This window comes from Manis pentadactyla, chromosome 4 (assembly GCF_030020395.1).
Source record: "Manis pentadactyla isolate mManPen7 chromosome 4, mManPen7.hap1, whole genome shotgun sequence".
In the NCBI taxonomy this organism is placed as follows: domain Eukaryota; kingdom Metazoa; phylum Chordata; class Mammalia; order Pholidota; family Manidae; genus Manis; species Manis pentadactyla.
In genome coordinates, this window is record NC_080022.1 from 133,091,948 (window position 1) to 133,114,651 (window position 22,704).

General features: G+C 45.5%; 1 pseudogene; it reads left to right on the plus strand.

Annotated features, from left to right (window-relative positions):
• The first annotated feature begins 3,632 nt into the window (after positions 1–3,632).
• Positions 3,633–21,305, plus strand: LOC118929984 (WD repeat and SOCS box-containing protein 1-like; annotated as a pseudogene).
• Positions 21,306–22,704: the final 1,399 nt, after the last annotated feature.

Below are 22,704 nucleotides of genomic sequence, written 5' to 3' on the forward strand. Positions count from 1 at the left end.
AGCTATGTGATCCTAGGCAAGAAACTTACTTTCTCTGAACCTCAATTTTCTCATCTAGAAAATAGTAATAATAATTGTATCTATTTAACAGGAATGTAGTGGGGATGCAGATAAGGCATGCAAAATGCCCAGCACAGTGCCTGGGACATAAAAAGCACTCAATAAATGTCACCTATTAATATGACTAGGCACTCAGTAGGGGTTTGGGGAACTAAGCTCTTGAACTTTCCCATCAGGGTCTTGTCTGTCTTATTCAAACCTCTGTATTTTAGTACCTAGCTTCACACATAATTAGAGTTAAAAAAATTAGAGTTAAACAAAAAGTCAAAGCACCTAATAAAATAGCTGAATTAAAAGGCCTCAGTTTTTACAGCTGTGAAATGAGAGGGCTAGCTTAGGTTATCTCTGATTCCCTTCCAGCCAAGCCAGACTAAGATTCCAAGGGAATCCCAGGAGCCCCCCAAATGGTGAACTCCCCTTAGTGAAGCCCACATTGGCCTGTCCTATCTTCTCCTGTTGACAGGCATCCTGAAAAACAGGGACATGCTGACAGAGCAGATGTCACCATGTCCACCGTGGTGGCAGGGTCAGGCAGAAGAAGTGTGTGTCCTTTATGGGCATCCATGTAGGGCACAGGGGCCTGCAACAGAACCCAACTTGCCCCCACCTTTGCCTGGCAGGAAGATGGGCTATTCCAGGCATCACCCAGCTGGAGATCAAAAGAACCCCCAACCATTGCCAGTGTCCTACCTAGAAAGACACCTGGTCCTAAACAAAATGGAAATGACAGAAAGGAGGTGCCACTACTTTAGTGAATAAGATGCCTGTTCAGAGCAGTAGAGTATACTCATGCCAGGTCCTCTCTTCAGTCTGGGCTGGCCCTGTGCTGGCTCCTCTGATCTCATAGCCTGGTCCCATCTCGCATTGCTAGTTGGAGTTCATGTCAACGCCTCACAGGTGAGGTCAGGGCAGTCTGTGGGTATGGTAGGAAAGGCCCGAGGGAAGGTATGTCAGTAAATGACATGCGAATTGGAATGTTGGAACAGCTGGCTGTCTACCTCATGCCATTTGCTATCTCCCCAAGCCCTGGAACTGGTACTGCCAAGAGGAACAGGCCCATGGGGCAATGGAGTTGGAGCAACTTGGGCATTTTATTCCCTAATCACCAGCCCTTTGCCTCCATGGGGCATGGAGAGAGATCTGCCATTTGGAGGAGCAGAGGATGATCAGACATGCCAACCCAGTAGAAGGCTCTGGGTCCATAATGGGTAGGACATTCCAGAAGAACCTGAGGCTGAAATGACATTCTTTAAAGGTAGCAGACCATATCCCATTCCAGACCCTGGACCTCTGCCTTCTTCATAAGATTAGCAAAAAATGCATGATGCTACATAACCTATCACAACTGTAGTCAGTCATAAGCTCAGTGCCTGTCTTCCTCTCTAGAATGTAAGTGCCATGAAGACAGGTGAGGTCTGTCTTGCTCACTGTTGGGAGCAGTGGCTTATACTTTTGTGAGAGAGAAGGAGGAAGGGGGTTAGGAGGACAACTGAATGGGCAAAGGTAGGCTCATTTTCCTACCACTTAAGGGGGATGGGGTGGCAGTGGGAAGGGCAGTGGGAGAAGAACTAGAATTCTATGTTCAGTTTCCAGAGACGGCTCCGAGAGTGGGCTGAGATGCTGGTCCATGTCAGCTGCAAACATCTGTGGAGCAGGTCCACATCACTGGGGCAGTGGGTCCTCAGCTATGGAAAGCAAACTGAGTCTCTCCTCTGGACTTACCTTTTTACAAGCCCTATGTGCCTTCCATCTGGGGAGGTTGGCAGGGGTAGAAGACTTCCTTCCTCCTCTTCTTGGATCCCTCCTGTCTCGGGAGGTGGCTTCTTTCCTGCCCCCTTTCTCCCACATACACAGGGCCTGATTGCTGGCTTGCCTCTCAATGGGATGGTTAATAAGCCCTTGGGTGACATTAATTGCCATGAGGCATTAGAAGCCTAATGAGAATCATCTTCCTTGATGACTCCAGCACCTTCTGTCCCCAGGGCCTCCAAGAACTCGGGTAGGCCAGCCCTCTCCCCTGCACCTCCCAGCTCCAGACAGATGTGGGAGGGGGGGAGGGTGAGAGCCACTCTCTGCAGGCCCCAGAATCAAGCTGAGGCAGCTACAGCCAGCAGCCATGGGGGAAGGGAGGCTTTGAGGAATGGTCTAAACCCATTTTCCAAAGAGAAAATGTCACTTTTCTGGACGAATACGAAATCCACAGGGTCAAGAGGTCTAGGACCAAGTCAGGCAAACGGGGGATGGAGACTGAGCACCCCAGCTGGCCTTGCTCCGACCTACCTTGCCCCACACTTTCCCTCTGCTTGAGTACAGAAGTATCAGTGAAGGGTGACCCTCAAGATCCATGATCCCTACCCCACCCCCATAACAGCTGTGTCCATAGGATTGAAGACCCTGTTCCTCCAGAGTAGAATGGGATTGAGAGCCGTACCAGGGGGGCTGGAGCGTGATTCCTACCCAAGAATGCTATAAAATCATTGCCGTTGATCGAATGCCTGGCTGATGGTTGACGGTTGACTTGTCGGGTCTGATCTAGGTTGCGCTCTAATGGAACCCGCCTGACGGTGGGGAAGACCGCCGCCCAGCCACCCCTCCCCCTCGTCAGCAGGTGCCTGGGTGAGTGTGCAAGAGGAGCAGTTCCCCACCCCTCCCTCCCGGTCCCTTTAAAGGCTTACAAAACAACCTGTAGGAAGAAAAGTCCCTTCCTCTCCATCCCTCAACCCCAGCAGCAGGCGTGTTTTACCCCAGCAGCGCCCGGACAAATTCCCAAACGAAGCTGAGGTGGCGAGCTTCGCCGCGGCGCGAGAGCGGCTGGGTACGCCGGCTAGGCTGATTCCCACCTAGTGCCCCCCTCCCCTAGAGCCCCCCGCAGACTATGGGGCTGGGAATAGGGTACCCCCTATCCGCGCCTCTGGCAGAGCAGTTGTAAAGCAGAGCCCAGCGGGGAGCGTGCATCCTTTGAAAAGGGACATCGGTGGCTGCGGTGGCGTCTGCCCGAGGGAAATGCAGCCGCTGCAGCCGCTGCACCGGGCCGTCCGCACTCGGGCCCCGGCGCTAGCCTGCACTGGGATGGAAAAATAAAACATAAAACACGGGCGAGCAGAATCGCGAGGTCGGCCCTTGCCCGAGTCTCATTAAGGAGTCACGCGCGCCCCCAGGCTGGGAATGCGGAATGGACACGTGGACAGGGGAGGGATGCTGTGGAGCTGGGGCGCTGGGCAGGGGCGGGGAGGCGGGTCTCCGTGGCGCGCGAGTCGTGGGCCGCGCGCTCCGGGACCACGTGACCACGGGGAAACTGGGAAGGGAGGGGAAGGGAGTGATCGCGCCAGGCTCAGCGCCCGCTACCGCTGAGGTGGACGCTGAATCCCGGACGAGGGAGGAGGGCGGGCGAGCGAGAGTGTGTGTGTGTCACTCTCGAGTCATTAAGGACGGAGCAGCCGGCGCGAGCGCCGAGGAGGCGGCGGCAGCGGGGGCGGCTGCTTCGTGCAACTGTGGCTCCCCTCACCTCCTCTTCCTTTTGCTCCTGGATTATTCTTCTCCCCCCACATATATCCATGGGGAGAAGGCTCCCCTGCCGGCACCTCCACTCGTCTCGGCCCAGTAGGCACCAGCTGCCGCCTCCCTGGCCGCGGGCTGCGCCGGCGCCGTGGGCCGCGGCCTCGGGCTTGGCGCACGGGTCTCGCCGCCCGCAACCCTGGCTGGCGCAGCGCTCCACTCGCCCAAACTGACTCCGAGAGAGAGAGTCAGAGACAGAGAGACAGAGCTAGAGCCGATGCCCGGCTGCCCCGAGGGCAGGGCGCAGGTCCGCTGGAAGGAGACGTCGGAGACTCTGAACCCCGGCAGAGTTCAAGGTTTGTGCGGGCCCCCCCGGGGAAGGCGAGGAGCGAGGCAGAACAGCGGGCACCTCTGCTGAGACAGCGAGACCTCGGAAGAGAGGGGGACAGCACGGAGCCTCGGCAGGCTGGCCGAGCTCCTCTCCGTCCTATACGCTTAAGGCCGGAGGCTGGAGTCGACGCCCGGGGCAGGAAAGGCTCGCGTCAGGCCCCTTAGCCGGCTTCTCAGTCACCTTGCTTCTCCGAGCCCCATGTGCACGGGGCAGCCCCTGCCGGCCGCACCGCGCTAGCCCCAGCCGCAGAGCCGCTGCTCGGGCAAGCGGCGCTGAGCCGGCCTGTGCGGACCCCCGGCCCTGGTCGAGACTGAAGAGAGCGCACTGGAGCCCAACAGCCAGCTCTGCCAGGGGACAAGCCGCCGGCCGCCCGCCTCGGGCATTCCGTCCAGGCGTCGCCTAGGGTGGTGGCGACCCGCGTCGCCGGTTTCAGCACTGCACGGAAACTTTTCCTACTCTGGATGGATTAAAGTTGCCTGGATTTTCTCTTTCTTTGCAAACGAAATTATTCATTTGCACCGAACCTGGGATTTTTATGCTGGAGCTGCTGCAGGTCTCTTGCAAGAACGAAGCTGCGCTTGTCCATGTGGGGTTGCTACCGAAACCGAAGAAATTGAGGCTTGTGTTGGAAATCTGCACCCTAGAGCGAGTTCGGATTCGAGCTGGGCCGCGTAGCTGGAAGACACAGCACTTGGCTCTAGGCAGCCCCCGAGACGCGGCCGCGGGTGGCCGCCGGGTCCCAGGACCGCACGTGCGGCTCCCGCTGGCCGCACAGATCCTGCAGGGGGCACTAGTCGGGGATGGGGTGGAGGCACCTCCCGCCCGGAGCTGCGCCCCCTCCAGCTCCGAGGGTGTAACCGGCGACGCCTGGGACGCCCCCTCCCCTCAAAGTGTCCCCGAATTGCACTCTCTGGCACCCAGAGCCTCAGCAGAGAAGCCGGGTACCACGGCCACCCTGAGTTGGATGTGACCAAGCCCAGCCTGGGGCCAAGTCGACGTCGACTCTTGCCCCTCGGCCCCAGCCCGCTCGCGCCTCGGCCATGGCCCCAGGGATGTCGGGCCGCGGTGGCGCCGCCCTGCTCTGCCTCTCGGCGCTATTCGCCCACGGTAAGTGTCGCGGCGCGGACTCAAGTGAAGATACGGCGGGCGCCGCTGGAGGGGGCACAGAGGAGACTGGAAAAAGGCGAACCCCCAACCCCGCGACTCGCAGCCCCCGCTCCCAGCTTGGCATCTCTGGCTGCAGCGTGAGTTAGCGCCAGCCCTCAAGCCCTTTGGAGGGGGCAGAGCCTGCGAGCCCCGCCCTGGGGACCTAGAGCAGCCCAGGAAAAGGGCGACGGGTGGGGGAGGCGTGGGGGGGGGCTCCTATCCTCTCCTGGTTAGAAAGGGTCCAAAGCCCAGTCTGGGGGCGTAACCACCCAGGAGATCTATAGGGATACGAGAGATCCCCTAGATCGCGTCCCGGCCGCTCCTTCTGCCACTCCCACCCCAGTAACCGGCGGGGCTGGGGGCTGTCGGGGCCCACGGGGAGCGGGTCTTCCCCCGGCCCCGGCGAGCAGTTCGGTGCGGGGCCGCGCCGCCTGCTGCCTCGCTTCCTGCGGCGGTCCTCCAGAAGGGAAGTGGACTGACAGGGGCCTGGGGAGCCGGCGGCTCGCCCGCCCGGCGTCCTGTGAGCTGCATCTAAATGGCCGGCTTAGCCGAGCCCGGAGGGCGGGGTCTGGGCAGCGGGCGCAGGCCGGGCGACGGGCGGCGAGCGGAGGAAGCGGGCTCCGCGCTCTAGCGTTCTGCAATCTGTTGCGTCTGCTCCCTAGGCTCGCCCCGGGCTCCGCTGCAAAGGGGGTAGGAGAGGCAGGGGCCCGGGCTGGCGCGCTTAGGCAGTGGAACAGCAGGGATGGGGCGGTGGACAGAGGGTCTCTAAACAGCCCCCCAGACTGGGATATCAGATCCGACGGAAGGAGACTGCAGCAGGCCTCCCGCAAGCTCCAGGAGGCGAGGGGCCCTGATGGAGGGGATGGGAGAGAGCTGCGTGGCGGGGAGAATGGAGAAGAGAGGTCTTCTGCCCCGCGCACAACATGGAACCCGCAGGCCTGGGACACATTTTCCCGACCAGCAAAGGGTGGGTCGGCTTCGTTGTCCCACACTGAGGGGTGAGCCTGGACAGTCTGGTGAGGGGCTTAGGTGGAGGGGCGGCTGCTCTCTCCGCACGGGTGGAGGTCCCACGATGTGTCGTGCTCAGCTTTTGCCCACATCTGCACAGTCCCTGGGACCTGCCCAAGCCCACCAAGGGCGCACCCTTGGTCTCTAACCAGCGGCCTCTCTCACCCTGACCAAGGCACCTTCTCCAGCTTGAAAGAACAAGGAAAGGGATCTGCTCTGGGAATCGGGGGTCCTGAGACTAGGATGGTGTAGGAAACGGGCAGGCCTCCCTCTAGGGTATACTGGTTCTTCCCAGCTGGGGTCGACTCCCAAGGGGCAGGAGGAGGTGTAGGGGTCTGTTTGCTTTCAGTTCTTTATCAGAAGAATGGGCAGGGCAGGGGGTTTGGGGGACAGAGGAGTGCCGCTGGGAACCAGAAATCTCCCCTGCCTGCGCAAGGGCGCTGAGGGCAGGGAGGGTGTGGGGAGGCGGGCTGTGTACATGTGTGCCCTGGAACGTCAGGGGCTCTGCGTTTGTGACCCAGCCCTGGTGAGCAGGGGGTTTGGGCACCTAGCAGGAGGAAACCCAGCCTGGCTGGGTCGAGACGGGGTTCTGCCACTCCTGCACTTTGCTGCCAGAATTGCATTCTGAAAGCCCAATGATGGCCCCACCTCCGGCCAGCTCAGATGCTCTCATTAGCTTTCCACTGCCCAGCTTCCTGACCCCTCAGTCTGGTATTAAACATCCTTTCTCCTCCTTCACCTGCTAGAATCCTGCCTGCTTCCTACAACCCAGCTGTGGTCAGGCCTTGCTGTCCTGGCACTGCTGCTCTGGAGGGTTTGCAGTCTGCCTCCTTCTCTTCTTAGATGTCAGTGTCTACTCTGTGCCCTGGTAGGCCTGGAGTGGTGGAGACAGAACTGCGGGCTTATTCATCACTGTCCCTGTACACAGCCTGTGATTAGCACAGCTCCCAGTACATGCACGGCCCAGGGTTGACTGGTGATCAGAAAGAAGCTATTTGAAGTCTGAGGTCGTCATGCCCACTGAGCAGGCATTTCCCCTCCTGATTGTCCCTCTGGCACCCTTTCCAGGATCCTTCCCTGAGTCCCCCTCCCATGCCTCAGTCTCCCCTTCTCCAGAGAAGGGTGCCAACAGATGCTCAAAGCTTAGGAAACCACCCCCCCACCCTGCCACCCCCAAGATTGATAAGGCCAGAATCACAGAAATTCCTCCCCCCAAAGCCCCATCTCTCCTAGACCTTCATCCTTCAGAGCTGCCAACACCCACCCTCCCTCTATCAAGAAAAGGGTACATAGTTTAGGCCCACTGCCAGCTAACTCCTGGTTGGGATTTCTGGGCTCTTTGAAGATGCTGGCATGAGGGAACAGTTGCCATTTTTTATGCCTGGCAGGCTCCTGAGGCTACAGGTTCCGACCACACAGCCAGACTGGAAGCCAGACAGCCTGGGTTTCTATCTGACTCCGGCGCCATCGGGCAGGGTGACCTTGGGCTCCCTCCCTCTTGTTCCGTGTCTTCCACAAGCAGTGTGGCCTCTGGCCCATCCCACCCCTTCTCACTTTCTGCCAGGACTGCTGGCAGATACCATGTGTGAACAGAACCCCACTCCACTGCAGGGCCCAGCACAGCCTGTGGGATGGCAGCCCCTGCACTGCTCCCAGTCTTGAGGCTTCTGCCAGAGAACACCTCAGAAGACCACCTTCCTGCATGTCATCTTGGGGAGGCTTTCTGCTGCATTTTTATTTTATATAGGAGTTTCGGAGGGTAGGTGGGTGGTTAATCTGTTGGAGAGTTGATTATGTCAACTCTCTAGTCACCTACTAGGTCACCTATACTGGCTCCCCATTGCCTATAGGATCAAGGATGCACCCTCTACTCCCCGGTGCCAAAGGCCCTTTATGATCTTGTCTCAATCTATATCTTCACTTCTGTGGTACTGCCCTCCCTCCATCCTCCATGCCTCTTATGAGGTACTGCTTGTCTCATTTTCATGCCTTTCTGCTTCAGTACCTACCAGCCTCTCCATCTGGAATTGCTGGCCTCCAGAAATCCTTAACCAGCTTCAAAGCCCAACCCAAACACCACCTCCTCCAGGGAGTCTGCCTAGATTATCCCATGGCCTCTCACCATCCTCCAGCCTTCGACAGAAGTAATTGATTTCCTTCCAGTGCTACCTTGGCCCTTCATGCTGCCTTTCTAGCATACCTCATGGGCTGTAGTGTATGTGTATGAAGGGTTTGCATGGCACATTTATACGTGCATCCCTCCTGATCCCCGCCTGCTTGCATTTAGGGCAAGAGCCATGTCTTCTTGATTTTGTCCCCCTCCTCAGTGCTTGACACATAATAAGTGCTCAGGAGAAATGAATGGAGTGGGAATGCAATTCTATATTGGGGGGCCCTCTCAGTTTCAATTGAAAAGGGAGCTCTGGAATGTGGGGCAGAATGGGGGAAACAGAGCCCCCAGGAAGAGGGCAAAGGGATGGGGCATGCCACACCCTTTGATACACGTGTCTGGGAAACACGTGAGAACAGCTCCATAGGATGTGAAAATAGCGTCCCATGGCACTCTCAAATGCACATGTCCTCACCTTCGTGGTCACCAGCCTGACAACCTGGGGCTTCCCCTCTGGGCAGTATCCATGCCCTCCCCCACACCACTGACTACGCAAGCTCTGGGCTCCCTTGGAGAGGCAGAGGGACGCAAGAGAACAAGAGGACAGCTGGCCTTAGGAGGCTCCCTCGCTGCTAGGAACAAGCAGTGGTGCTTCCCATCCACCCCCAACACACACACCCATCTCCTTCCTGGCCACATGGAGCCCTTTGCCACAACACAGCCTTGTTCAAGTTTAAGACCAGTAGGTGGGGATGTGTTATAAACTTGGTGGCAGCAAATGAGCTTTATTGGAATCCATTCAAAGGATCACTCCATGCTTGCATGTAGGAGATAAGGCCACTTTGGAATACCAGAGGTGAACCTGGGTGTCCCCAGTGCCCTTGCTGGGGGCCTGTCTGGAACTGACAGACCTCAGGCTTGAGACTGGTAGTGAGTGCTGGCAATGCTGCAGAAACAGAGACGCCGAGAGGCACCAGCTCCGATCACCAGAAAGGTGATTGTGTGTTGGGGGAAGGTGCTTGCTTGGCTGCACAAAATGATGTCCACCCACAGCTCTGAAACTAAAAGAGATCACAGATCACTGAATCCAACCTTCATGGGGAGAAGGAAATGGACACTCAGAGAGGGAAAGGGACTGGCCACGGTCATCCTGCCACTTGGTTTTGGAGCCAGGACCAGCACCAGTGCCCAAAGGGGGTTCCTGGTTGGCAGTCTGCTCCAGGGCCCTCAGCAGAGACTCGCCAGGTCTGTTACCTGCTGTCTTTATGGCTTCATCCAGAAGTGTGCTTCTGGCTTAACACTAGCCTTGGGTCCCTGGCTGTCAAGACAATCAATCACCACTAGCACGAATAAACCTTGCCAAGCACTACAGAGAGAATGTGGAGGAGGTTCGGGACCTGATCTTCAGCTCCCTTTCATGTGCTCAAGTCTAGTTCAGGAGATGAGAAAAAGGCCCAGATTCTGAAATTCAAGGCAGTTTGAATCAGAGTCCCCAGGATGCAGGATTTGGACTCCCATCTCCTGTATCCCGGGGACTCTAAATTCTGACTTTGTCTTCGGCTTGCTGCACAGCCAAAGTAATGCCACCTCCCTCTCTAAGTCTTTTCCTCCTCTGCCAAGTGAGAGATGGTGATGCTCTCGCCAAGCCCCCTCCAGCTCTCCTGTTTTCTGATGGAGAAGCCCTGGGTACCTCCCTTATGTTCTCCGCCCCACGCCTCCCTCCCCCGATGCCCACAGCAGATGCCAACAAGTGGATACAATTCTCCCTCCCCAGAGTCTCCTTACTTCTTCCTTGCCAGTACTCAGTACGGAATTTTAATAAGAGATTAAAGAACCAGTTGTGGGTTTTTTTTTTAAAGAAAATTAATTTCTTTTTCTGTTTTCCTTCTCTGTCTTTTTAAATGAAAAGTGGGCCTCCTTATCATCAATTCAGCTGGCCATGCCACACTCCTGCATTCCCCAAGGATGGGGCAGTGTAATCAGAGAGTGCCAACACTCTGCTAGCCCCTGCACCAAGCTGAGACAGGGGAGGCCAGGACAAGCCCCTCTCAGAACACAGGCTGAGAGTCCCAAGGTCGTTATCTCCCATCCCCTGTGGTGTTTGCCCCTCTCATTCCTCCCCTGCCCCAACACACACACCCCCCTCCACCCCAGGCCCTGATGGCTGGCAGAGGACCCAGCAGGATGAAGTGAAAATGGAAGCAATTACCTGGATTACTCAATGCTTGTTGTGCGAATGAATGAAGGCAAAAATGAATAATTCAATGTGAAAAGGGGAAGAAAAGGTAATTGAAGAAAATCCCTTTTTGACTATATTATCCAGATAATTATCTGCCTTTGGAAAGTTCTTCTTTTCAAACTCACAGCCTTCTTGCTGCATTTTCGCCCACCCTTTTGGCCTGTGAGGATGGGAAACTGGTCACTCTCTTCTCTTGAATGACTTTTCCTGCTCAGTTCCCATGGAAGGTAGTGGGCAGGGTGTGTGCTTGCTGGCAGAATTCCTCAGCTTACCTCTGTTTCCTGGGCACATCTCTCAGGGTCCTTAGGGTTGACAGTGTTAGGCCCAAGGTCACCCAGATAAATGGTATGACACTCAAAAGGGTCCAGATTCCACCCAAGAATCCAGGTCTGAACAGCATCAGACCCTACAGGACAGGCCCCTGGGCCTGCGAGAGAACAGGCAGCCAGGACACCCTTCACCACAGGCCCTCCCAAGGGACACAGCCTCAGAAGTGGCCAACCCTTAAACAGAATCCACCACAGCTACTTTGAGTGACAACCTCCCAACTTTTCTGACAGAGAGAAGCGCCTAGGGGAGTGACCTGTATGACAAGGGAGAGCAGTCTCACCTTCAGAGGCCCCTTTCTGAGGAAGGAGACACCGCCCCAGGTCTGACAGAGGCAGGATGGCTACCTCTTCCCAGATGTTGTAGGACTCACCTTGCAGGCCTTCCCACAGCCCTGGGGGCTGCTGGGGAGCCTGGCCCTGGGCCAGAAGCAAGTGTATTTTTGGTGCATTGATAATGTAATTTTTTATCTACTTATAGACCCTCTGCTTTTATTTGAGTGTCAATATTTGTTGAAAAGTTTTAGTAAAATGTATTGAACACTAAATTTAATCTTTCCCAGCTCTTTTGAATGTGATCGACTTTCATGGTTAGATTCATTAAAGTCCTCATAATGTATTATGCTAGGTCTAGAAAGTATGTTAAACTACTGATTATTATTATTATTTTTTTAAAGGTAATGTTCTGGTGTCAGCTTCACATATGTTGTTATTGGATTTTTATTGTTTTTATTTTTATTTTTGCTTGTTTATCCTTATATTAATTAAAAGAGCTCTAATATAGTGGTTTTGAGGAAAAATTTTAAACAAATAAATTATAAATCATTTTATTGTGAAACTTTTTCTCAGCCAGAGAATTTCTTTTGATCTGAATTTATTCTATCATGCCCTTCTGATCTGACTTTATTTTGTCATAGCTAAAAGGAACTTTTCCTCTTCCCATCTATAGGATTCTGTTGTTATTTTAACAAACATTTGTCATCATTTAGTATCCATAGGAGTCCAGAGTAAATAGTACCTAGATTTCAATCTGACCTTTTCTCCATTCTAGTCTTCTGCGTGGCACCAAGAATATCACCAATTCAAGCAGTTTGAGATTGTCAAGACAAAATAGTGATGGTGGTCAAAAAATAAGCCTCATGAACATATCATAGACTGTGGTGATATAGTCTGCAGTCTTGCTTTTGGATCTTTAGTTCCAGAAAAACAGAGTCGCTGTGTAAATATAGAATGGCATTGATTCAGATTTGGACAAGATCAGCTACTCCTTGCCACAGGGTTAAACAATGGGTGTATCAAAATATGGGATGTATGTACAGGTATGAAGTCATAGTTTTAAAAGAACCTGTTTTATGATCCAGGGCATTGCTCATAGCACTAGAATATATGATTTGAGGATTTTAACTTACTGAAAAGCAAGAATTGGTGCTGTGAATATTTATAATTGGCCTGAATAGTATCTTCAGCTCATGGTTTTAATTCAGGATAATAGAGTTCTTGCTGCTTAATCACTCTTTAGAGTGTGTTATAGCAGGAAGGGCATGTAAGGAGTGCTTAGATAATTATCAACTATAAACTAGCAATTTAGTTTATGACTCAAATAGCAAGGTGTTCTCTTAAGTGCTTTTTCAAAGATTGTTATTGTGGAGGCTTTCAAGACAAATCTGGTTTTCAACAGTCACTATCTAACCTTTGGAAGGTTTTTGTGACATTTTACCTAAAGTTTAACTGGATAGGTTGAGAAGTTAAATTCTTTGGGCAATTAAAATAAATGTTATTCACTACCTAAACCAGCTTCTGGCTGATAGCATACGGTATGAAATTTGAAGGACAGTTTGAAATGAGCAATATAGCAATATGTGCATTACAGTACAGCAAGTGATACTAACATTGAGTGAGGATAGAGTTAGTAAATTTGATTGGATTCTTGAAAAATACTCAACGTAAGCACACAGATCTTCATAGAATATAAAACGTACAATATTAGATGAATAAAGTACACTTTGCAGAAATTATGTTGAAATTTTAGGTTATTGTGATATCTTTTGGGGAGTTTGACAGTCCACTAGTAATCCAGGCCAAAGAAAAGAAAAAAGGAAAAAAAATTGTTTTTTTTAAGTCATACTTTATAATTAGAAAATGATAATTTATGTTTTCTTGATATTAAATGAACTTGATCCAGGAATTTGTTTACATTACCATAATTCCATTTTAACTTTTCTAATAAATTTAGGCTTCACTATCCTGGAAATAATCCATTTTAAAATAGTGTAAATAGAGAATCTTCAAAGGTAATAATAAAAGTACTAACAATAAGTCATATAATACTTGATAAACTAAGGAGATGTCCAAATGGAGATGCCCAAGTATTCCTACTCATTTATTTTTAATGGTGAGGAACCCTGTTTTTAAGAAATAGAAGCTGATAAAAATGATTAACATTGTCTTCTTTTCTCCCCTTCTATTGCATTTAGGAAAACTCCTCCTTAACTTGGTAGATCATACTGAAGTGGTTAGAGATTTAACTTTTGCTCCAGATGGGAGCTTGATCCTAGTGTCAGCCTCAAGAGACAAAACTCTGAGAGTGTGGGACCTGAAAGATGATGGTATGTCTTTTTTTCCAGGCTTTGAAAAAGAATGAGTTTCTTCATATAACTGCTGAGAGGTATCTGGGATCGTCTGGGGCATTTGATTTTAAAAGTGGTATATGATCAAAGTTTCATTTTCTATGCTTAATCCTTTAGTCCCATTCCCTGTATAGATAAAATGAAACCATAAAGGTGACCCAAAATAGGAGCCAGGGGTTAAACAGTCTGATATTATTCAGAAACTAATGACACAGATGTATATAAACTATTTAAGCACAAAATCTGGATCACTTTGGGGTTTCATATGAACTGGTCTGTATTAATTTATCTCCTTTTATCTAGAGAGGGTTATTAACTTTTGTCATTTGCTTAGTGAAAATTTAAGTAGATCTTGAAGTAACAAACTATAATTTAGTACTCTAATAAAATTTAGATTAAAACGGTTTATACACCAGAATTTGTAACATGTAAATGCTAATAAACATAACAGTAAGTTGGATAGGTTAAGCAACAAATTATCTTATAAAAAGTAAAAGAATTTGCCCTCCAGTATAATTAAAGGTACATTAGTGTGTCAAGTACTCAGGTTTTTCTTTTTAATTGTGATGCTTAGAAAGTTTTGGAGAGTGTCCCTTGTTTGAGAGGACCAAGGTGAGCATTACTTCCACCTTCTCAGCCTCTAATGAAAAAATTCATAGTTTTAACTAAAACTGTATATTTAAATAAAATCAGCTAGTACTCTAACAGCCTCAAGGTGGAGATGGACAGGCCTGCTTAAGGGTAATGTAGCTTAAATGGAATGTAGCAGGGAATAAAACCCTCAGATTTGGAGACTTGTTACAGCTGATGGGTAGTGACGATTGCCTGATAAAACAATACACTAATATATTACCAAACCATGAGGTGCCTCAACTACATTTTATCCATTCTCTGATTGCTCAGCTCCACGGGGTGAAGAGATTACAACAGTTAAAACGTTTGATAATTAAAATTTTATTTTCTTTTACATATCAAGTGGTATTTTCTTTCTCCACATGTTTTTAGTTGTGTGCATGTCTTTTAAGAATGTAGACTCAGTAAACTTTTAGCTCCAAAAGAGTAGGGAGCTTTTTCTTATTCACAAGCTGTGTGCTCAGTCCCTGGCATATAGTAGGCATTCAGTAAGTATTTAAAAATTCTTAGACATAATTGTGTGCTTTGGAGTGGAATGTAGGTTATCAAAAACGAAAAAGGATAAAAAGGCATTTTGAAGATGTTCATGAAGTCTCAGCCTTGTGGTGTTCCAGATCCTTCATTTGTAGAATAAGGGGATTAGACTAAAAGAATCCTGTCTTCTGTAGATGAAGGGCTAGTGAACTTTATCTTAAAGGGCCAAATGGTAAATATTTCAGGCTTGTGGACCAGCTTATCTCTGCCATAGTTACCCTAATCTGCCATCGTAGCACAACATGAATAAATGGGCATGATTATGTTCCAATAAAACTTTGGTTAAAAAATTAATCAACTGGCATATATTGCCAACCCCCGTTTTCGTTAGATCATTGCCACTATTGAAATTTGTGGTTCTATGATTCTGCCACTTTTGAGATGCCACTTATTTAATGTGGATTCTATTTGGTATTTATTTTTGTCAGGAAACATGATGAAAATATTGAGGGGCCACCAGAACTGGGTGTATAGCTGCGCATTCTCTCCTGACTCTTCTATGCTGTGTTCAGTGGGAGCCAGTAAAGCAGTATGTGCCAGAGTTCCTGTACACTCATTGTGAATTGAGTTACAATAATGTGTGCATAATCATTTTAAATCTAAGTAACCTATTAAGTCTGCTCAGTGTCATGAATATCTTAAATGTTTTATTTCATGATCGGGGAGAATTTGACTGAGAGAAATACAGTTATGGATTGTGAAGTGAGCAGCTGGATTGTCTTTAGTTAGAGATGATATTCATAAAATAAGGGGCATGTCAAATTAATTTTTTTCTAAGATCTAGGAAAAGTTTATGTGCTCTATAAGAGATCTAGTCCAAATGTTAAGACATCCCTTGCTAATTATTTTCTTCTCTGTTGTTCTATTTTTTTTGTCCAGTTTGCTGTTTAAAAGGTTTGAGTCCCAGCTGGTCCTGGACATTTAGCTGAAGAGTAACTTAAAAATGTAATAAGAATAAAAATAGCACTCATGTATGTCCTAGAGTGAATTATAGATGAAATTAATAGGGTCTGTCATACATAGCATACTGTAGATAAGGTATAAAGTGACTCCTATGAGGGGTATGCTTATTGATGAACTCTCGTTGTCTAGCAGCTCTGAATTAATATACAGAGATCTTACTAGCATCAGGTATTTATGAAAGTGGTTAAGTCCAAATACATGTGATGATCACAGTACACTTTGAATTAATGGGGGGTGGAGGCTGGTTAAAATGCATTTTATTTAGCCAAGAAGTATGTTGAAGTGATAGTTGCAAATGCTGGAAGTTTAGAAAAAAAATAGTTCTTTAAAATCGTAAGAACAACAAAGCTAGATGTTGACATTGCTATTTTAGGCTGTGTGTTTTCCATATGCTTCTTGCTTTCCCTATCACAGGTGGTGGCAGCAATATTGGTGTAATTGAGGTTATGCTGGCACCACTCGCACACAGGCACACAATGGTGTTAGCTGGGCAGAAAGAGTAGCATCTCTGGCTACCGGGCTGGGGGCGACCTTTACCGTAGGATGAAGTAACCTTGCATTTGGCTGCAAGGTATGCTGTACGTACACAGGTGCTGGTTGATGTCCACTTTCTGCTTTTCCTTCTTTCTTTTTTCTTTTTAAAAATAATTTCCCCCACAGTGAAACCCACTGACTCCTCCGAGTAAATTGATCTCCAGTCTGATAGAATTGGGAGTCTGAAATGTGAAAGCAATGTAATGTAATGTAATTGGCTTTCAGATGGTTTCTCTGTGCTGTTTTTTGGAATTCTCTGAGATGCTAGAGATACCTTAAGTCTTTGATCCACTTTAAAATTTATGTTTATTTTTCTTCGGAAATAATGTATATTGTATCTGTGCAGAAAAAAGTAGCAAAATGAATTGCTTTACTCCAAGAGGAGAGATTGTCTTTATTAGGATTGTTCTAAACCTCAAAGCTCACATTTAATATAACAGACTGAAGTAAACATTAGAATCCTATTTAGAGCTATTCTGCACAGTCTAACTACTGATATTTAGAATCTAAAACTATGTGAACTTGTACTTAAGTTATTTAAATGTTTCATACTTAAAATGACTAATGATTGTGGTCAGTTTGGGAAAAATAAGATTGGCAAATCTTGATACACAGAATGTTAATTGTGTTATTTTCATAAATTAGCATTTTCATTTTGTAATGTGGTTTAAACATCCTTGCTGTTTGCCAAAGAAATTTCATTTGGCTGTGAAAATTCTCTTTGCTTGCAGTATCTGTTTCTCTTCCTAGGCGCACGTTGGTGACCCAAGCCTATTGTAAACAAGTGATTATCTCAAAGGGAGATGCCAATGGAGTAACAATTTGTTAACCTTACATTTTCTATCTGTATATTTTTTAAAATTTTGGTAGTTTCTGGAAAAACAAAAGAAGGGGGTTTGTAGTACTTTAACCCTATTTATTTCTGTATATTTTAGTTAATTAGTTTTTGGAATAAATGGATTTTGGTATAACTTTGTGGTTAAATTGCATTGCCTTTTTTATGTTTAGGCTTATTTTTTTAATTAACATTTAACAGAAACACTTGGAATAGAATTTGCATGTCTGTTTAATTAACTTAAAGACTGATTTTTTAAATCTATGACACTGAGCATATTTTAAAATTATTCATAATTTGTAATGTTTAATTTAATATCTTAATTAAATTTAGCCATTTTAGTTTAAGATGTGCCATTTTTGTCCTCTGTGTGTCTGAATGGAGCTGTAACATTTGTTTTTTTACTGCAGGTCTTCCTGTGGAATATGGATAAATACACCATGATACGGAAACTTGAAGGATACCAGCATGATGTGGTAGCTTGTGACTTTTCTCCTGACAGAGCATTGCTGGCTACTGCATCTTATACTCCAGTATATATCTGGGATCTACACACTGGAGACATTCTGATGGAATATGGGTGGGCACAGCACAAATTGTTTTTGTCTGTAACTCATCTTTTCCTATCAGTATAGCTTTTAAGAGGTCACATGAATGATTGGAATCACATTTGAAACCTAAAATTACATTCTCTCATAATTTAAAAGTTTTGGTATTATTTAAGCCCTTGTCTTTCTTGATATAGATCTTGTTATTTAACAATACATGACTGTGGAGGTGGTAATTAGAGTTCCCTGTGGAGGAAAAATAGTTAAAACTAAAGTTGGACTTAATCTTAGTGTCTTAACACATTGTAAAAAGGAGATTAGTAATTCTTTGAAGTCCTGTTCTTGTAATTCAACTCTATTTAGTCTTCTCAGTTGTGTTCATTAAGGCCCCTTTGATTTAAGCATTATTCTAAGATAGATTACTTTGTACCTGGGTAGTTTTGTTTCTTGAAGTGGCTCTAGTTTCACTGAAAACATATATTTGACCCCAGGCACCTGTTTCCTCCACCCACTCCAATATTTGCTGGAGGAGCAAATGACTGATGGGTGCGATCTGTATCTTTTAGTCATGATGGACTGCATATTGCAAGCCTTGCTGATGATAAGTAAGTGTGTAAATTATAGCTTGACATGTTTACTATTGTCTTTTAAAAGATTTCCTTTCATCCTTCTACTTAATGAAAACATTCTTTAGGCTAAAAAAACAAAGCCCTTCCTGCAGTTTCAGTTTTAATGTCTTTTCTCTAGACAAGACCTTGGGAGATGGTGTATCTTAAAGAATACCAGCCTCAGTAGTATCCTTGTAAACAAAAGATAATGTATGCCTTTCCTGTGTTCCTTGTTTGTTAACTTGTTTAGGCAGGCTGGGGAAATTTTTAATTACTTCTACAGCAGCTCATAGATTTTTTTTTCAGTAATATAACGGTTGAAGCAGAAGGTCTTTTTCAAAATGAAATAAATGGTAAAATGGGAGTACATTGTATCCACTGCAATTGAAACTAAAAAATAAAATGTCACATGAGTGAGATTTGCTGCTTATTAACAAGAAGCAGAAGCTAGATGTAGCCTTTCCATTTTATGCTTTTATCATACAGCATCCATGGATAAAGCATTAAGCAATTTGGTCACATCAGTTCTGAAAGTGACTCATTATCTTCTTTCCAGTATGTTAGCAAATGTACAAGGGAGAGTTCTTATTTATTTACCAGTAGTGGTTGTTTTCCTGTTTGCTCAGATAGATTCTGAATATCAGTTGTCTGCTGTTTCTAGACATACTCTACCTAGGTGAAAAAGCTTTATGAATGTCTTGATAAGAGAGTAAAACAGATCAGATACTGATTGTGTTTTAAGTGTAAGAAAGAAAGCTTCTGGTTGTGAGCATTATAGATCTGAGCACTGGGAAGGGAAGGCAGCCCTTCATTATAATCTCAGTTTGAGTTGATCCAAATTATCAGTGGGTGTAGATGATAAAATGTTCTATAAAGCTCGCTAGAGTAATTGCTTGCAGCAGTGATTCATGCATGTGTGTGTGTGTGTGTGTGTGTGTGTGTGTGTGTGTGTGTGTTGTGATTCAGAACTGAGTGGCATTTCTTTATGAATTTTGAAAGTTGCTTTTACCTTAAATATCCTACTAGATACTCACTGGACAGTTGATTTCCTTTCTAGAATGGTGAGGTTCTGGAGAATTGATGAAGATTATCCAGTGCAAGTTGCACCTTTGAGCAATGGTCTTTGCTGTGCCTTTTCTACTGATGGCAGTGTTTTAGCTGCAGGGTAAGTTGATTTTTTTCTACTTTCTTCAAGAGGCAATTTAAGGTAGCTTTATTCAAAGTAATCAGTATTTTATTGTCTGTAGATCTTCCATAAGGGTTCTTTATAGTACTATTATTGTATGACATATAACATCATATAGTGTTATAATATTATGTACTATCATACATAATAGGATTATAAAGGAGATCATTGGTTAGGTTTCCTTAATTAAGTCTTAATGTATAGTTTGTGACTCTAATTCTTAGCCTTAAATTGAGCTGCAGGATGTTGGAATATATGTAATTGGGTGACTGAGCTTGTGATTTTTTGTTTCTGTTTAGGACACATGATGGAAGTGTGTATTTTGGGGCAATTCCAAGGCAAGCCCCCAGCCTTCAACATTTATGTCGCATGTCAATGCGGAGAGTGATGTCCACTCAAGAAGTCCAGGGGCTGCCAATTCCTTCCAAAGTTTTAGAGTTTCTGTCATCATATTTAGAAGACTAGTCTTCTTCCCCAGTAGTAGGGACTGACAGGACATACTTTTCACAAACCTCAAGCTTTACCGACTTCAAATAACTGTCAAGGTTTAGAAGATGTATTTAATTGGATACTTTCTTGTACTGCATTTTGATCAGTTCAGCTTTTAAAATATTATTTACAGACTATAGGAGATATTCCTGAACATATCAATTGTAAATTTTTTTCTAAAACTTAACTGTGAAAACATATACATACATGTATATATTTAGATATAAGGTGCTATGTGTTGAATGGACCCTTCTTTTACTTTTCTAACTTTTAGTTCCAACATGTATATATTGCTTCAATAGAGCCACATATGTATCCTTGCTGTAAAATGCAAGAAAGTATCCAAATCAAAGAAATTTTTTAATTTCTTGGACACTGAGTTAGATGGTAAATACTGACTTAAGAATGCTGAATTGCCTCATATAAAATGCGTATTTGGTTGGAGGGGGTTCATTAGACAACTGACCTGCAAGAAAACACAGTTTTTGTGTAGGGAAAAGATCATTTTCTATAGGAATGGCATCTGAGGGGTAGAGTTTGAATGTAACATTATTAAATAGAAACGAGAGCCAGGATATACCTAGAAAAGGAGTTTCTCCCCCAGCCCCACAACTACTGCTATGGACCTTAATTTTGGAAAGAGCTTGCTACTTTAATCCCAGTGGTATAAGGTATTACAAATTTAGTCAATTGGAAAAATCCATCTACTGCATTATTACTGAATATTTTGTTTGTGCTAAGGGACAGTTGTTTTTTGCTTGTTACTTTTGTTTTTTTACACATAACAGATGTTTCTGCAGTGGAAATATTGGTGACTTGCCAAAGAGAAGCAATACAGTATGTCTGTTTTTGCCTTCTGTTAATCTTACCTGCAGATACTAAGAATGTGTGTTATGTAAATTGCTTGATTACATATTTTTATTGAGTTTTTTAATTAAAGAGTTGTAAAAAAACAACCCCACTCTTGCAAATGTTTCTTAAATATGTTGGAAGGTTTAATGCTCTCTGTAACACTGATGGAGCACCGCAAGCAAATTAAGTAAGGGTAATAAATAGCACAAGTATAGCACACTCCTTCCGAGTTAATGCTTTATGAGTTCAACAACTTTACAGTGGTTCTGGGAGAACTGTTAATAATGCTTACCTTAAAAGCATAGAAAAGCTCTAGAAAGAAAGGGAAATAATGAGAAGAAAAAGATTTAGGGGCTCTTACCTGCTTACAATAAACCTATCTTGGTACAGTAGCCATAAGAAAAATCTAGTGGTGTGGGCCCTTTGGAGAGGCAAAATAAGCAAAACTTTTTTAGTCGTGCGTGCTCTTGAAGACTTAACTTGTTTCCACTAAGGAGTTATTTGGCAGTTCTCATAGTTGGCTCTGTTCAAGAGTTTAGGTTATAAATTTGAAAGCCAGTGGAAAATCTGCCTAAGTTGCTTCTAGGGAGTCACTTGTATTTTACAAAAAGAAGCATAGAAGCATCTTATCTTCAAACCTGATGTGATTTCTTTTTTGCATTTTACTTTATAATGTGTCTGCTTTATAATTTTAAAATGATAATAAAATACCATTACTCTACATACCATTAAATTATTTACTCTTCAACATATCTGATCAAGTAAAAAAGCATTTTTGGAAGATAACATTCTCTGAGGCCAGAATTGCTTGGTACCTTTCCCATGAAAACTAGTATGAAGATGAAAGAAAGATCACAGAATTTGTAAAGTAGAACACACTTAAAAATTTCCATTTGTTGAGAAGAAAATGGTAGCAATAACATTTTAGACTGACCAAAGGAAGGAAGGGAATGTGTGGTTGGCGACTGACAGTCAGATTCTAGCTCTGTGATTTTTAAAAGACTGGCTGCTCGCTCTCCTATTCTTTGCCACAAGCGTATCATTTGGGAAACCGGCAAGATACTATTTATGTTCTAATTTGATTTCCTATTTTAGTTTCCCATGTGAACATAGAAAATGCCACTCACACTCAGCAGCTAAGCTCTTTCCACAATTTCAAATGACTTAAAGTGATTGAAAATGACTTTAAGACCTGTAACTAGATCTTAGGTCGGCAAAAAAATTTTGATCCTTGAAATCCCCTGCCTGCTTATGAGTGAGGTGAAGTTGGATTCAACTGGTTTGTATTGTCCTCAGGGCAGCAAGACCAAAAAGGCTGGACTACACTTTAGCCTGCCTATGGGCTGAGGCAGTGGCTTGAAGGTGCAGAGGACTCGGCTGTCATCCATCTGGCACAGGGATAAGAAAAAGTATGTGAGGTAAAACACTGTCTCAAAAGCCAGAAACCATAGACTGAATCCAACCTTCAGGTTAATCCAAGTGAAGGTTTGTGGGTGACAAACATTTTATCCCAAGTAATTCTGACCAGGTTCTGGCCTAAGAATGCATTTTAACTATAGGATTATAGATTATAAAACAAAAATAGTATGTATAGTAAGAGTTAAAGTTCACTACTGTATGTCAGTTTCAAAATCAGTTAACGCAGCCATTCAGAATGTTTTTTTTTTTTCTTAAATCTTTGTCCTCAGAAGTTAAAGTTGTTGGTAGTAAACTACAACCTGGAGAAAGAGTCATCATAACCTTGACTTATATATATGGTAAGATGTTTAGGAGGAATGAAGATGAGTAGGCAATCTCAACCTGCCCATTGCTCTGTAAAGCTTGTTTTTAACCAAAAGTAAAATACCTGGTCTTAATTGGATATAAAGTGATCTATTTCTATTGTCAGTTACTGAGCAGTTTTGTGTAGTGGTGATCTGGCATTTACATATGCCTGTTATTTTAACAGCTGAGGATTTGGGAAAAAAATGATTGAGGCTGGTGTTAGGGAAGGAAGAACAATTAATTCAATTTTGATTAAGTCCAGCATTATTTTCTCTATTTGAGACTACAACTATGACTATCCTTGCTTCTTCTTTACAGATGGTGAGAGAGTTCTAGGAATTTTCTCTGTCTAATAC